Source organism: Hippopotamus amphibius, chromosome 9 (genome assembly GCF_030028045.1).
Source record: "Hippopotamus amphibius kiboko isolate mHipAmp2 chromosome 9, mHipAmp2.hap2, whole genome shotgun sequence".
Taxonomy (NCBI): Eukaryota; Metazoa; Chordata; class Mammalia; order Artiodactyla; family Hippopotamidae; genus Hippopotamus; species Hippopotamus amphibius.
The window spans coordinates 82,726,407-82,739,320 of record NC_080194.1 but is presented as its reverse complement, the minus strand read 5'-3'; the positions used below and the strand labels follow the sequence as shown (position 1 = coordinate 82,739,320).

The 12,914-nt window shown below is 41.5% G+C and overlaps 1 protein-coding gene across 6 annotated transcripts in view; it reads right to left on the bottom strand.

The window, feature by feature from the left end:
* The window catches only part of CDON (cell adhesion associated, oncogene regulated), a 97,704-nt gene extending 85,340 nt beyond the window's left edge, over positions 1 to 12,364 (bottom strand). For all 6 annotated transcript variants that reach the window (XR_009055536.1, XR_009055535.1, XR_009055537.1 and 3 more), the window contains exon 1: positions 12,126 to 12,364. The gene's annotated coding sequence lies outside the window, so the exon portion shown is untranslated. The remainder of the gene's footprint in view (positions 1 to 12,125) is intronic.
* Between the last annotated feature and the right edge of the window lie 550 nt (positions 12,365 to 12,914).

The following is a 12,914-nucleotide window of genomic DNA, read 5'->3' as shown; positions in this document are numbered from 1 at the left end:
TAAAGATCATCCAACTCTGAACTACATTAAAACTCTCATATGTGACACCAACACTCAGTCCCTATCATCTTCATGATTTCAGTCCTCATGAAAATTTTAGTCTCATACATTATTGTAAACAGAAAAAAAAAGTGTAAAACACTGCAAAGTACAAAAGACACTATAATATTATTTAAGAAATGATGATCATTAGAAATAAAGGACAGTGGGATGAATTGGGAGATTGGGATTGCCATATAGGCATTACTAATAAGAAAAATATATCAAATTGTACACTTTAAATATATGCAGTTTATTGCAGGTCAATTATATTTCAATAAAAGTTCTTAAAAAATAAAATGATCAAGATTTAAAAAAAAAAAAAGGATAGGAGAAAATTATTCGGTATGTGGATAAAAAGAACCGTAAGACAGGAGTTATAACTGACCTAGCAACTCCTCAGCTCGGAGCTGAGTGAGCACAGGGAGGGTCCTGGTTCCTCCCATGCCTGCCAGTGCATGCAGTTCCAGACAGGACAGTCTTTCCTTTCCCAGTCCTCTGGAGGCGTCATTCTGATAAGTCTGCAGTGCACTCAAACAGACAAGGGCCCTACTTTGCCAAAGCAATACTTCACTCCTTTGTCACCATATTATTCATCATTAAATTGCCCAAGTATTCCTGTAGTGCAGTCCCTCTAGGTGAATCAGGCACAAAAGATGCTAGTATTTCTCGGTGAATTAGAAGGACTCTTACAAGCGAATGGGGACTCTGTTTGCCTAGGAAATGTCATGAAAGGATTCTTTTTCCAGAAAACACACATTTCAACATGAAGGGGGGAAAGAATTCTTAACTGCACAAATGAAAAACTCAAAACGCAGTCTCTCATTCTCGGCCACTGAAGGCCTTGGGGGTTTAATATGTGGTGCCTGTTAATTTGATCCCATGAGCAGCTGACATCTATAATCACAACTAATTAAGTATTCTGTGTATGTGTATAACACCTAGCTGAGAAAGCATGGATCTGATCAAGGGTTAAAGTCTTTGTTCTACAAGGCCAATCCATTCCCTATCTTTTTCCTAATAATCTACCTATCTGGAAGAGACATCCCAAAATAAGTAAAACATTGACAATTTTTCTTTAAAACAATTTCTACTGTTATTTTCCTGTGGGGTGGATTATAGCCTGGACTTATTAGGCTCACATTTAGAAACCCACTTGGGGAGTCAGCTACAAGATTCTTACTAGCATTAATAAGATGTACCTAGTCAAATCCCTGAGCTGAAATTTATCTGATGCTGCAAAAAATGGATATCAAATCTCTGCACAAGCTGTACTGTATGATTAAAAACCCCACCTAGGCTGCTGTCACAGTGACAAATGTGAAATTATTTTGAGACCTAACCACTGTGACAATAGCTCTTTTAAAATGCATTCTCAAACACAAAAGAAATAACAAATAATGACAATTTCGTTTGCTAACCTAATAAACCATAGTTAACAACCCATCTTAGAATGACTCGAAATTTGGCTTTAGTTAGCCATGGGGTTAAAAAAAAAAACCTTTAGCTCTGAAATGTATGATGAAAACTACACGAAAGAGCTTATACAGGTCTACCGTCAAAACATGAATAACAATAACAATTCCAATAACTTGGAATTAGGAATTCAGGGTAAAAGTTTGATCAGTTTGTTTTTGTTTTAATCTCAAAAAGGACTCGACCATAGTAAAGGAAGTGTGCTTAATACTCAATAAATAGAAATCAAAAGAATCAATTTAGAGATCAGAACCAATTCTAATCAGATTATAATGACTTGAAAATATGTTCTTTAGTAGAAGTAAATATGTATAATTAGGTTTAAAATCTACTTTAACCCATCAGTACTATAATCCCCCTTATTGTAGAACAAAAGTTGTAATTTCATTTTGGAAGAACATCCAAGACTTAATGGAACAAACAATGAAGTGACCTTGTTTAAAAAAGTGATCGCACTAGGAAGAACCTACAAGGTAAATTATGGGCACAACACAATGGTAAGACCAGTGTGGTTCCACTCGGGAGTTTTAATAATCTATTAAGGATCATAAAAATATCTTCTCAGGATTTAGCGGTCCCAAGATCTACTAGAACAGCTGCTTAGATGCATGGAAAACAAGCTGAAATCCTGGTGTATGAGTTGTCATTAACTCACGGCAACATCTAAAAGCCTAATTAGGCTAATTTCACAAGGGTGAACAGGGTAACATGGGCAGGAGGAAACACTAGATTCAATCAAACGATGTTACTTTACTGGTGTTTATAAAGAAGAATAAATAGCACCTTTCTTACAGAACTGTACAATCCCATTCATAATTACATTTAAACATTTCCCCTCAAATGCCCATTTTAAGAGCCAATTATCAAACTGTTTCAATATATTGCAAGCTATATAACACCAACCCAAATAATGAAGCTTAACTCCACTTCACAGATGAGGATTCCTCATACCCACTCTCATAACCTCACACTCACCAATCTGGGAGGAAGTTTAAACTACTGAAACAGAGGTAAGCGAAAAACAGTATATCCATTCCAGCTGAAACTATGTTCACGCCTTCCTGTTGTCTGTTATTCACTGTGCTAATTTGTTGCACACACACCCTGAGGCCAAAACTATGAAAATAAGCCAAAATAAATAGGCAAGAAAAATCTTATCCCTAGCTTAGGACGGTATTTTTCTTTTTATTGGAATAAAAGAGGCTGCCACATTCTAATGTCACTACAATAATTTCATGGCCTGATAAAAGTAGTATTTTATCCATTAGACATTCGTCCCTCTTGCCAGTTTCACCTCCAACCAGGGAGTGTGTACGATTACTCACTGAACAGATTTCAAATGACAGTAAAATAGAAAATACTAATTACTGTTATTCTGATACCTAAAAAGCCAATAACTTCAGAAATTTCCCTGGCAAGAGACAGGAGGCAGAATCTACTTTTTAGTACCTAGCTATCCAGGAAAACTCCTCTAATACTACACATTTGCAAAACAGACAAAACGTGCCATCAGCTCTTTGGGCACAAGCTAATGTAGCACAGAACAAAAATATACATTTTAAATATGTAAAATGTTTGGCAAGCATTCCAGTAATAATTGGACAGTGGATGTCCTAGTGGCTTCAACATTTAACTATTTTTTTCTTTATCTAAAGCTTTCTTTAATCTTCATTACTTGCAGCTGTGATACACCTGAACTTGACATGCAGCGTCACTGATTTCACTGGATCTTGAAGAGCAGAATTTTGTGTTGAAATCATCCATGGGTCTAGAGATGACAGTTTAGCATCTTGCTATTCAGTGTGGTCCCCCCAGTGTCATCAACATGATTCGGAATCTTGTTAGAAATGGAGAATCTTGGGATTCACCCCCAACCTACCAAATCAGAACCTGCATTTTAACACCCCACCCCCCCACACACACACATACAAGAAATTCAAACACACATTACAGTTTGAGAAGCACTGCTTTAGCACTCTGATACACTTGGGACATTTGGGTTTAGTATTTGTTAGACATAGTGCAAGGAAAGGGGTGAGAGGGGATACATACAGGGGAAAATCATACTGTCTGTCCTTGGGGAGTAACATAAGGATGAGACAGACACATACACAATGATGACACAACATCAGCACCACGAGAGACATGGTCCCAGCCTGCAAGAGGAAAAAACAAGGTATATTCAAGGAATAATGTAGGTGAGGATGGCAGAAGCACCAGGTAGATAAAGACCCCTGCGTGGCCTATTAAAGACCTGGGCTTTAATAAGGGAGTCAGGGCCTTTGAAGACACTGATGTTAAGGGGAACAGTCACATCATCAGTGTTATGTTTTTGGAAGATCACTACTCTTGACAAAATGTAGAAAAATGGATGATTTGGAAGCGGGGAAAACCAAGAGTGGAGACAAGGAGGTGAGGTGGCAGCAGTTTAACAAGGAGTTTCGAAGATATTTCTTCTGTCTCACATTCCAAATCTTCTCTCATCCCCTTCCCAAAATTTGAAAAGGAGGCTGGAGGGGTAACGTAAGGGTGACAGAGAAAAGAGTGAGCCACTTAGAGGTTACAGGAGGGTTCAGACAGCTGTAGGGGTATATATCCATTACAAAACAGAAAAAACTCGTTATACTTTCCTGCTTTATAAAATCGACAAAATATCCACTTGGCCAAAAAATTCATTCAGGTTTTTCCATACTATCTTACGGAAAAACCCAAACTTTTTGGCCAACCCAATATTACTTTGGTGACTAAGGATTCTATACTCCCTTCATTCTAAATAGTAATTATTAACATAAGATAACATATATTTAAAGATACAAGATGTGTACCTGGTTAGACTAAATGACTGTGGACTCCAGAAGATATCCTGAATACAGCTTTGTTGCTTGGTTAAGTCACTCATATCAGCCTTTCTCCCCTCTCCATGAGTTATTTCTTTCTTGAAATTCAAGTGTAGAAAAATTTAGGTGGAGGAGAGACGATGGAGAGACAAGAGATACATTTATTAATTTTTACAAGTGTGTAAATAACTTGGCCGACAGAGGGGCTTCAAGTAAATTCAGGTGTGTACCTATCTAAAGAGGTAGCAAATACTACACTTGTAAAGCGTTTTCACTTCCGAAACTGACAGAATATTGGAAAGGTCCGTTTTTTTCTTTAAGTAAAAAAGAAAGAATATTTGACATTTACTTGATTTAAAGTGAAAAGGGTCAACAAGAAGAGGCATTCCTCAACTTTAAACTAGGGATAATTTGGGAAAATTTATTTATCCAATGGTTGGAACTTTTTTTAACAGATTTTCTCCCTCCAAAATAATGTACTGTATTCCCCCCCCCCCACTTATACATGGGGGATACATTCCAAGACCTCCAGTGAATGTCTGAAGCTGTGGACATTACTGAACCCTATTTATACTATGCTTTCCCCATTCATACATATCTATGATAAAGTTTAATTTATAAATTAGGCACAACAAGAGATTAACAATAATAAAAAAGAACAATTTTAACAATATGCTGTAATAAAAGTTACATGAATGTGTTCTCTCTCTCTAAATATCTTACTGTACTGTAATCACCCTTTTTATGTCATGATGCTGAGATGACAAAATGCCCACCCAATGAGAGGAAGTGAGGTGAGTGATGTAGGCATTGTGACATAGTGTTAGGCTACTGCTGACCTCCTCATGATACGTCAGAAGGAGGATCATCTACTTCGGATGATTCTGGATCACTGAGCCGTGATGAAGTGGATGGCTGGACGTTGGGGCAGAACCACGTTGAGGGTTTGGGACTCTCGGGAGGGATAGCACGGGATTTCACTATGTTGAACAGTACACATCTTAAAAGTTATGAATCGTTTCTTTCTGGAACTTTCCATTTAATAGTTTTGGACTGCAGTTGACCTTGGGGAAATGAAATTGCAGCAAGCGAACCCTGGGATAAGGGGGGACTGCTATATATGGTGGTTAAGTAGCACAGCTTCCCCATAACAGCCTGTTTTATGGACTCAAGATGCAAAGGCCCTTGGAGGTCATGTGGTTCCCAATTCTCACCCAAGGAAGAGATTCTTTCCCACCATCTTTTGCAAACGCCACTACAACATGTCTGGTAATAAGGAGCTCATGCCCCTTCAAAGGAGCATTTTTGATCGTGAGGCAGCTTTATCAACAGTTCTTCCTTCTTTTGAAACAAAATCTGCATCTTTTGAGTACCCCTGTGGGACAAAAGATGAATCATATATTACTATTTCAACTCTCCCCACCCCCAAGGAGGTCTCGGCCACTGGTGCCTTGATTTAAGAGAAAAGGGGACAACTTGCCCCTCTGGAGTCCAGAGGAACCCACACTGCACATGGCTGTAGGTGAAGAATGACCTTGTGTCAAGGAGCTATGGATAATAAGATTTAATAAAATTACAAATGCTGAAAAAGACAATGTCTCCGGAGGGAGAAGTGGCTTGTATTCAAGCAGAACATCCAGAAAATCCTTCATCCACATTTCCAAGAACAGAAACAAAAGCTATTAACCTCAACCGCAACCCCCTCCAAAATGCAAAACAAAAAACACACTTGTGATTCATCAATATCTTGTATTCTTGTTTCACTGTTTAGTGAAATAAATTTTATTTAGCATATTAGGGAATCCCAACAATACAAACAGAAATTCCAAACATATAAATTTTTCTTCCTGATATAAGTGTAAGGTTCCATTCTTCAAAATTTTCCTGTAGTATAGCAACATCCTTGCTCCATTTTCTTCCATTATTGGTGGATTTTTTTTTTTAAGAATACACTGTATGGTTTTGTTTTCCGCTAAGGGAATACTACACTTAATGCGGAGCTAGTGGTTACTTCTCTACCATTATAAGTATTAAATCCTAAGCATGAAGGTTATAAGCTATCTTAGATGGTCCTTATTCTCAGTTTTGAGGCTCCCTCGATTCCAGTCTAAAAACACACACAAAATTGAATGCAGTTATCAAAGGATGCGGTGTATGGGACTGTCACTGAAGGTGATTATGTTACCTTCAAACCAACTTCATGTATAAAAAAACAAGGTTGGTTATTTTTCTAAGATAGTCACTGGGATCTGATTTTCTAATAATTGAGGAAGAAGTGGTGTTATTTTCTTGTTTTCCCAATGACCACATACCCACTGCGCCAATAAAACTACTATGTATTTCAAAACAGGCGAAGATGCTAAAACAATTTTAAAAGCATGAATTCCCACTGTACACAGTAACAGAGACGGATCTCAGACATAATGAGCAGTGCAAGAAACCAGATATAAAAGAGTATTTACTGTATGAGGTTATTTTTATAAAGTTCAGGAACAGGCAAAACTCACGTATGGTGAGACTAGTCCAAATGGCTGTCATCTGCTGGGGGCGGTGGGGTAGTCTGCGAAGGGGCACCAGGGAGCCTTCCTCCATGAAGGACATGTTCTACATCTCGAACTGGGTAACAGTTACCACACATACGTGCATATATAAAACTTCATCTGGCTGTTCGATGAAGGAAATGTTCTACATCTCGATCTGGGTAACAGTTACCACACATATGTGCATATATAAAACTTCATCTGGCTGTTCGCTGAGTGTACATTAACTGTACACTTGTGTACATTTTTCTATTATACCTCAATCAGGAAAAAAAAAATGCAATACATTGTTTCCAAGTGGCTTTTAAGTTTCAATTGCAAAATGAAGAAAGCCATAGCATACTGAAACTATAGCCGTCACATGTGCCTACATTGTTACTAACTTCAGAGAATTCCTCATTACTTACTCTTCAAAAGAAATCACTTCTGGATCAAAGTAACAGACTAACATACAGGAAGAGTTACTTAAAATAGCAGCAGCTCACATTCACAGAGGTTTTACTACACGCCAAGCGCTTTACTTTCAGTATCTCGTGTAATCTCCACAACAGTGGTAACAGATACTATTGTTACCATCCCCATTTTAGGGATGAGGAAACCAAGGCTTAGGTCAAGATCACTGCCCCAGTTCACACAAATAAAAAGAGATGAGCTTGTCTGTATCAAGAATAGCTGAAAAGCAAACTATATGTCAGCTTCTTAATGCTCCCTTTACATTAGGGCAATACAAAAATATCATAAGAAAAGGTAAGCAGAATAAATCTAAGTTCAGTAACTAACCTGTGTATTTTCCCCCCTCTCACCGAAGATGTAAGGAACTTCACAGTTCCTTAATTCTATGGTTAAAAGCACATCACTGGTTCTCAAGAGCTGAAGTCCTGACTCACATTCCATCGGATATGTAGCAGAACAAGATGTGCTTTCGGGTAGTTTTCATTATCTCTGGCCATCAAAATACATCACACAGCAAAGTGCCTGAACAACTGTGAACCCAGACAGGTCTAATGCTAACTTCAGGGTTTACTTCCATTCACTCCAGAGTCCTTTCAATCTGGCCATACTAGTAGAAGGCAAGCCCAGGATGAAGGTGGGAAAAAAATTAAACTTACTCTCTAAAAGGCTTCTTTATCTTCTAAACACCTAGTATTGTGAGGAAAATTTGGTAGAGGACTACAAAGGAATAGAATGGAGAGAACTGTGACACACAACATGATTTTAATCAGAAACAAAGTATATCAAATTAACCATCAAATAGGCTACTGCACTCTGCACTAGTTGAAAACGACAAGCACTGGAATTCACATTCATTTTTAGCTATTTTCAGAAGATGAAAATCAATTAACTAGACCATCCAAGATTCAGAACTACTCTTCCTTGAAAAGTACACAAGAACCAAACTGGGCTCACATTGTGAAGAATGTCTGTATCCAAAAATTATTCATGGGCAGGGGAGGAGGGGCACAGGGAGGAAGACACCCTGCTGTTTTTCAAAAATTCCGCTCCAAGGATTTTACAGAATATTTTTGGTAGATATATTTTCATTCACACATCTGTAAAGAGATGCCTTAAAAAATACTAGCTATCAGAAAGAATTCTTCGAAAGACAACAGAAAAGCGAGATATGCCCTACATGAATTTAAATTCTGTAACAGTAATGTTACAAAAACACAATAAAAGTCATATAAAAACAAAACAGCAAATTCAAAAATGCCTATTCAAACAAGCATTTCATCTCTGCAAAACACTCTGCTTCACAGAAAAAGTCTGATTTTGCTCTTGGCTGAGAAGTTATTAAAACAATAAAGCGGCCCTTACAGGCAAGACCAAACTGTAACACAATTTTACATATTTATCAAAAGATCATTCAGAGAAAACTTACCAAGTCTGCAACGTGTATATGCTTGTGCTTCAGAGGGAAAACAGAAAAGTGACTTTCTGTACTTACAGTGGCGTGCACTTCAGGGTAAAGACACATCACCATGGTCGTGCTTGTAAGAAAGTCCTGACCAGCAATCTGCCTTTGGGTTGGGCTCTTCTCTTACAAGATAAACTGTTAAGTCCTGCCTTGATTTTAGATCTGCTAACATATGGAGTCTTCTAATGTAGCCTCTCTACGCCCCCCGCCCACCTCCCACCCCCATCACTACTCAGCTCCCCTCCCTTTCCACACACACACACACATACACACATACAAAAAAGGCACTGCAGGGCAGAAATTCCTCAGGTGCTCGCTAATGGAATTCCCAGGGTCTTGGAGCCGCTTCGGGGATCAAGAGATCTCATCGCCCCTGCTGGGGTAAGGAGCAGCAAGTCTGTTCCATTTAATCAAATACAGAATGAATTTTCAGCTCTATTCACTAGCTTGTCTCCAGGGCTCTCAAAAGGCACCAGGCAGCTAGAATCACACACATGTGGCTCTTTTAGGCAAGTATAATTAGTTTGATTTTAAAAAGCCACATTAATAATATCACCTCAGGACCATTATTCAGGGGACAGATGACAATGATACTGTATGTTTTAAGCCTGACAGTGGGGGGAAGAGCGCAAACAATGAGGGAAAGCTTGAAGGATTAAAAAAAAAAAACAGTTTTTCATTTAATTGTAATCCAATATTTTAAAAGTGACATTAAGTATATTCCATATACCATCTCTTCATTGTAATCAAAAAGAATCAAGTAAAGTCCTCCTCTCCATTCTCTTAAAAATGATTTAGTGCCATATACACAACAAAAATTTATAAATGGAATGTTTATAAATCAATGAAATGTTTACATACAATTCAAAAATTTAAATAAAAACAATAAAACATTCTCTAATTCAAGTTAACAAAATTTCTTGAAAAAAGCATCCATCAAAAACCACAGTAAAATGAAGTCCTTCTTAGTAATCTATTTAGCCACCAGACTCCAAATTCCCTTTCTAACCTAATTAACTTCTACTCAGTAGTAAGATCATATATCTAAAGAAAGATTATCTCTAGACAACTCATCTTCTCTCCTGATGTGTTGCCTTATCTACACTCCTACATAGTACAAATGCTAATCACAAGGCAATGGCTAATGTAACAATGTGTTAAAAATAACAAATTTTTCACTTAATTATTTTTAGTTTCCCATCTCCAGCCTGATTTCACTACCATAATGTCTAATTCCTAAAATCATTTCTCCAGGATTTAACTTAGAAACAATACCGATTTTTTAGTCTAAATGCCTGCATAAGAAACATTTCTAGAGAAGAAACATTTTACTTCAACTTACATTTCGACAAAACCATGAATGCAATCATCTAAAAAGTCATGACAGCATGAGGGCAAAAGTGGAAAAATAAGAAGAAAGCACAAGAACTAGTCAACAAGTTTTACCTGACCTTTTAGAGCCCAGCCCTATGGCAGAAGTTCCTACTCCAACATAAAGCCTTCCCCTTTATATATACCTTGCAGATGGCGGGGAGGTGAAGGAGGAGGGTCCTATCTTAAAGAGAACTTAATTCCTTCCATGCACAGTCAAACCACCTGCAAAGAAGGCAAGCCAACTGGAAGCCAACTGATTTAGAAGCCAACTTACACAAGCTATGTCAGTATGCTCCAAGTCCTAAGGGCTCTCTGTACTTCCCGGCTTGAGAGTCAGAGCTGTTTAAGTACTTTCCACAGAAGAGGAGGTTGATGAGAACCACGGCAATCTATCAAAGCATCCCAAGTGAGTTACTACACAAACAATAGCACAGTACCTCTAGTAACTGATTTTCCTGGTTGACTAAACTATTCAAACAAAGACAGATTTCCCAAATACTACATCCGAGTTTTTGCATGAAAGTTAAACAATATACACTTGTGTGTTTTTTATAGAAATATAAATGTTTCTGCTCCACACACTGCCAAACACACACCCAGGGCACGTCTTTACAAAATGAAACAGGTTTTCTCCATCCTTCTCATATAACTTAAAGTATGAGGCAGTTTATTTCAACATGTGCAAAACAGAAAGTACAGTATTTGGTGCCTCTCTGGGTTCCTAAGAGTGCTTTCCAGTTAAGCACTAATCTAAATTTTCCAGAAATTTTCCGGAGTTTTCTTTCATTCTTGTCCTAAAAGTTGAACTACTCCCACATTTTCAGCTCAAATAGACTACCCCCGAAAAAATGAGCTATAAAATGTAATAGAACGTTTAGAATTACACTGAGAATGAACCCATTTCATTCTCCAGCCCCCTTCCCACCACCCTCTCCTAGCAGATACTGTCCACTAGGTATGCCAGGACTCAGCTGGGGAGTCTGCGAGTTGTGGCACCAGTAAGGCATGGAATCAGAATTGGCCTCTTTCATCTTTGCTGGCCTGAGACTAAATCTCATGTTACCGTTTAGTCCAATCTTCTGTTTCTCAGGGTGTCTGATCTAGGACACAGAGGTTCTCTTAACGAGGTTCCCTCAATTCTAGATCTCAACCGGAAAGCAGCCTGCCCTTAAGGCACCTGCCACCCTCTGGAGTCTGGACTGGGAAAGGCAAGCATTCTGGAGAAAGCTCCTCTTGGAGAGCCTTCCACCTGATTTGGTGGGGTTGGGGAGAACAATGAAGGGAAGGGCGAGAGAGCCTCTCTAGCCCCCTCGGTGATTTATTACTGAAATTCCTAGATGTGGAGAGAATGAAACAAAGGTCTGCAAGCTGCAGAGGGAAATAAATAGAGAGCTGTAATGTATTTAGCAAATGATAATGCAATCCACAAAAAGCTTTACAGAGGAGAAGGAAAAATACGCTCCCTGGGGCTGGGAAGTCACTGAGTCTGTAAAGGCAGAGAAAGATACATTGTGCAGGAAATTTCTCTTGATTCTCCCTACACATAAATCACCGTCCCTCGCGGGCGCTCTGCGGGGATGGAGGTTGAGAGAGGCGACGGACCCCGCTCCCTTGGGAAAACGTGCCGGCGCCCCTTGCTCCCCGCTATGCTGCATCTCACCTGCCCCAGCGGATCACTGTCAAAGCGATTTAATCGTGTCACTGACACCTCACCCCGCCTCCTCCCACGAGGTGGCTCAGAGCCCCGGAGGACGGGGAACATAGGAGCTCCCCGCTGCGCATCAAGTCAGCTCCCCTTCCCAGACCCCGCACGCAGCCTAGACCCCCACGCCCTCCGCAGCAGCCCGCCCCCGGACCTCCAGCTCCCAAGCCTCGTGGCGCCCAAGCCCGGTGTCCCCAGGCCACCCCTCCCGCCCACCCTTAGGTGGGACCCCATCCCCGCACCTCTCAGCGGGGCTGGGTAAGCCCCCAGACCTCCTGCGCGGCAGCCGGCTCCGAAAGCCACCCCCAGGTCATCCCCCGCGCTCTGGCGGCGGCTACGGCGGCGGCGGCGGCTGCGATCCGAACGGGCCCCTCCATGCACCGGGCAGGGCAGCGGGAGGGCGCGGCGCCTCGCACGCCGGGGCGGGGGCGCGGGGGCGGGCGGCGCGGGGTCCCAGGTCTCCTCGCACCGAGTCGCGCGAGCCGGGCACCCGGGACTCAGGGGAGGGGAGCCGGGGGGGGCGGAGTCACCGGGGCGCGCCCCCGCGGCCGCGCTCCTCCCCGCCAAGGCGCGCGGGCGCGTCACCCGGCGGGCGCTGGGCCAGCGAGGAGCACGCGAGGAGCGGGAGGAGGGAACCGGGCTGCGGAGGCCGCAGCTCCCCGCCGGCCCGCGCCCCGCCGGAGGGTGCGCGCGCAGCCTGCCAGATCAGCGGCGGGGGGATGGGCCGTACCAACGTGCGGGGGGGGGGGTGCTCCGTGCAGGCCCTTCTCCCAGTCCCCCTCCTGCAAGAGACCCTCCCCAGGAAAGGAGAGGACAGCCTCTGCTTTGGTTTAGGATGGGCGAGGATGAGCTGCCTTAGCAATCCCCGGAGTTTCCCATAATGCCTTCACTCCCTTTCCCCTCACCTTTACTTCCCCGGGAGAGGCGGTATTTGGGACTGGTCCACTACTGGTCTGCACGTTCCCCGGTTTCCCCGCCCAGACCCCGCCCCTCACCCCTCCACCTAAGTCGTCTGCGGAGCCGGCCAGTCC